We start from the raw sequence: 5129 nt of genomic DNA, 5'->3' as shown, positions 1-5129 counted from the left end.
AGCCCAGCAAAATGTACATCTATCACATGTCGCACAAGTATAAGCCTTTTATGTTCCCTTATACTGTTATTTGCTTGATTTTCTTATCATATTTGGTTTTTCTATCTCTCGATAAAGAAAATGGCAACATATTTACCATAATTGAATTTTCCTATTCTTAGAAGGAAACATAAATCTCCCATATTTGGCTAGTCTTATTTTCTTGGAGGAAAACACTACTAAACATCCGCGTAAAACCGTCCGAAAAAACCTACCAAAATCGGTCGGTAATGACCAATAACCGTCCAAAACGCGATCATTTACGTGTGATCGGTATTTTGAAGGTCCGTAGAGCATACCGACCAAAATCGGTCGGAAATTACCGACAAACTTTGGTCAGTATGCTCTACACGACCATCTGACAATTTAATTGAATTATCGACCATTATTAGTCGAAATATTATTTTAATAATTTAATTTTACCGACCAACATTGGTCGGTGTTCTAAATTTAATAATTTAATTACCGACCAACTTTGGTCGTTAATGAAAAATAAACTAATCATATAATATTTTATATACCGACCAACGTTGGGCGGTATTAGAAAAAAATATTTTTTATAAATAATTAAAATTTAATAATGCCGACCGATGTTGGTCGGTAATCTGGACATGGCAGCCAACTTACCGACCAAAGTTGGCCGGTAATGTTGAATTTTTGGGAATTCAATGTGCATTAACCGACCAACATTGGTCGGTATTTTGTAATTAATTTTTTTTTAATTACCGAACAAGGTCGATCGGTTTTTTGGGAATAATTTTGGCAGAAAATGCTTGTTTTGGTAGCTACACCACCCGCCATACAAAAAGCAGCATACCAATACCCCTAATTCACATCAAACAACCCCTAATTCACCACCAACAACCCCTAATTCACCACAAATTCAACCAAACATCCAATTAATACTTTAAAACTAACAAGTTCAATTATACATCACAATTCAACACCAATCAAAAACTACGTAATTACAACAAGTTAAAAAATGTTCATTCTAATTCAAAACAAGTTCTATTAGTCTAGTTCAAGTATATCAAAGTATTGGTCAAGGGGTATTTTCTACAGCATCAACACTATCTGATGAACTTTCATCTACAAGATGGTAAGAACGGTCTTGTGGAAGATGGGAAGAACGATCACATAGAGGACAGGCAGAATGATCACGAGGAGGAACGCTCACGTGGAGGTCGAGCCTCTAGCGATGACTCACGAGATCGGGACAACAGAAAAGATCCAGTAGAAAGAAGAGTTCTGATCTCAGCTTGCATACCAAGGAATTGAGCATCTCTAAGCCTTTATCTTTCCTTGGCCTCTTCTAGCTCAGATGTAAGCTTTGTCACTGTCTCCTGCATAGCCGAAAAGCTCTCCCTATTAAGTGCCTCACCCTGTGTGGAAGTCCCTATTCCTTACATTTCACACCTGTAGCGATGGTATTTTCTTTTCAGAAAACCCGTATACCTTCCCCTTTTTTGGATTGCCGACAACTTCTAACCATATTCTTTCAGCATCCTCGTCTGAAGATTGGTTTGGCTCGCCCGATTTACCAGTTGGCTGACTACGGATGAATTCCTCCACGTTGCTTTGGTAGCAACCCTACATTATTTTAAATTAAATTAGTATATAAAAAATCTTATAAAAGTAAAGTATAACACTTAGGGAAAATTGAAAGCTTACATATGTAATCTTTTCCCGGTCCTCGACACACCTATCTGCATCCCCCTCTTTCTTCTTCTTTAAAATATGCGTCTCCTTGAATAGCTCATCATGGTGCATTGGATGCCCATACTTCTTTTCCTGAAAATAAATTAATTTAGTTAATAAATAAAATTGGTATACTTAGAAAAGTAAAGACGTAATAATTTAAGCAATTACCAATCTTCTTCTTATTGTCCCGATGCTGATAGCACCCCAGTGTGCAAGGAGCCTCCCTTCTTAGATAAGCGAGCTTTCTTCCCTAGTTCACTCTTTTGTAAGGATTGCTCGAACTGCCATTGCCTTAACAAATCATCTCATAAATGCTACAGACACCAGTCAGGCCTCTTGTTCTTTTTTCTACCATCCGAGAAATGATCTGTCAATCTCTTGCGGGATTTAAGATAAAAATTTGCAGCCACTTCCTCGATATAGCAGTCTTCCCATACATACTTACTCTGCATTTCAAAAGTTAAATATTAGATGGAAACAACATGAATATAAATTATTAAACTTCTTAAAAGAACATGTATACCTTAAACTGATTGACAATTTGCTCCTTCAGCGAGTATGGAAAATCACTCCAAGTAGCATCGGGGCCATCATAAAGCTTTTTGATCGCATTGGTGATTATCTTCGTAGTTTGGTTACCCGGCCTGAACCTGCAATTTAACAATAAAAATACATGAAAATATTAGTAAAAATATTATAAAACAATAAACGCTAAAATAACAAATTACTCTTACCCGTTACCCTCAGGGACTATGATGATTCTGCCATAGCGATCATAATGCACTACCTCTGGATCATCATCCTTAGCATGTGTATCAGAGGCATGTGTAGACGGTGTAGATGGGGGCTCAAAGCTACGGTCTCGCAGGCGAAGTCCTGAAATGGATGGAGTCGATGATGAAGATGGCTGCGATCCCCGTGACTGCGACATAGCTGGATACGATCCATGTGGTTGTGATACGGATGGATGGACCCATATGGCTGTGATATGGATGGCTGCAATCCATGTGGCTGTGATATGTAGGGATGTGATCCACGTTGTTGTGATGCAGATGGTTGCGATCCACGTGGCTATGAGGCAACTGGACTGTATGTCGAACGTATAGTCCTATGGCCCTGTGATGGAAGACCCGGTGTCTGGATGAAGGTATATGCCTCGTGATGTTGTGGCAGCTTAGTATAGCCGTGTGGTGGATGATAAGACATAGGCATCTCATCGACGCATATAACCTTTTTAACTTAGGTATAAGAGGCAAATAATGCATCGCTTTCACAGCAACCATATTCCCGCTGGAAAGTGTATTGAAGCGAGGCTTTTCACAGAATTTACAACTTTCTAAATTTGCATCATCTTTATAATATAACATGCAATCATCTTCACAACAATCAATTCTCATCGATGAAAGTCTTAACTTAGAAACCAATCTCTTTGCCTTATAGAAATCACCAGGTAAGTTGATATTTGGGTCAGCTAGTTCACTCATAAGGTTAATAAAAGAGTCCATGGCCGCTTGAGAAATATTCCAACCATATTTGATACTTAGTAATCTCACCGCAACAGATGGCTCATAGTGCGGACTTCCTTCACGTAGTGGACGACTAGCTTCCTCTAACTGTCCATAAAAATATTTTGCATCATCATTAGGAGTTTGTTCAACATTTTCATTGGGCTCAACCCCGGAGTGCATCCCAAAAGCATCCGCAACCATATCATGAATTCTAGAATCATGATTTCTATTCTCCACCGACCTACTACTTTCACCAACAACCATGTTATGAAATATTCCACGGCTACCATTGATCGCTCCATATTTAGTCCACACAAAGTAATTCTCTATAAACCCCTTCCTCTAAAGATGAAGCTTAACTTTCTCCAATTTTTTAAACTTCACACAAGGGCACCTAATTACTCCTTCAATTTGGTATGATGAAAGTGACATTGCATGTCCAACAAAGTCATCAATCCCTTCTACAAAATCCTCCCTCAATCCCCGCCGATTAGGATAATTCCTATTGTACATCCAAGTACGATGTTCCATCTATACAAATAAAATAAAAATAAATTGAGATATTTCCATAAGTATTAGAACTTCTTAATTTATTCCACAATTATAAATTAATTAAATTATTTTTAGTTAATTAAGATAATTAATTTTTACTAATTACACCAAAATTAAATTATAGTAAATATAATTTAATAATTATATTATTATTTAAAATATTTTATAAAATTTATAGTTGAATTTACTGACCAAAGTCGGTCAGTTATTACAGGAGAAGATTTTACCGACCAACTTTGGTCGGTAGCTGTAATTTCTAAAAAATAACCAACCAACTTCGGCCGGTTCATAGGTCAAACATGGTCAAAATTTTGAATCATAATAAAATTTACTATCTAAATAATATAAAAATAATTTATTAACACTTTATTTTATAATACAAACGATGAATGCACTAACATGTACTATAACAAGCTTTATATAGTTAAAGTAGTACAACGAAGTGTATATCTATTCTTTTAGGGATAGACTTGTGAAGAAGCAATAATCTAATTAGTATATATAATTGATCATCATCAAATATATCTATTTGTAAATTGATTCATCGACTTATAACTTACTTAGATGCATCGATGAATACTAAAAACAAAACGTCTCGACCTATATCGATGAATATTAAAAACAAAAACGTCTTGACCTATATCGATTAATCTATGTCATGCATTATTAGTGATGAATGAATGAAATATAGAAGAATACTAAACTTCTTTGACATGTATATATGTATCACAAATTAAATAAACGAAAGAAGCTATTAGCATTAAGTAAACGAGTTAGTATAACAATCGACTAAACATATTTAAAATAGAATAATATTGGTTTACCAATTCATCAATTGATCAAGTTTTCGTACGTAGTAATGTATGTGATTGATCGTCAATTACAATATAATATATGTGTGTATGTGTGTGTGAAATGACTCATATACTTAATTATAACTTAGATAGATGAATACAAAAAGTAAAACATCTTCACCGATATTTATTAATCTATGTGATTTGTAATTAGTTATAAAACGAATGAATATATAAGACAAAATGTGGAATTCGAATAAAATAAACGTCTCATATATATACCTTTATTTTTTTTATTATGATTGATTAATTATATATATGTGAATAAAATATATGCTTATAATTTATTAAAATTAATTAGTTAATATAATTATTTATAAAGATTATGTTTATAGTTTATAATTATTTATAATAATTGTATATATATATGTGAATAAAATATATCCTTATAGTTTATAATATTTTAAGAAATAATAACACAAAAAAATTAATTTAGTTTTCGGTTGGTTAACTGTGGTCAAACACGGTCAACAGT

This window comes from Nicotiana tabacum, chromosome 21 (genome assembly GCF_000715075.1).
Source record: "Nicotiana tabacum cultivar K326 chromosome 21, ASM71507v2, whole genome shotgun sequence".
Classification (NCBI taxonomy): domain Eukaryota; kingdom Viridiplantae; phylum Streptophyta; class Magnoliopsida; order Solanales; family Solanaceae; genus Nicotiana; species Nicotiana tabacum.
This window is presented reverse-complemented; position numbering follows the sequence as displayed.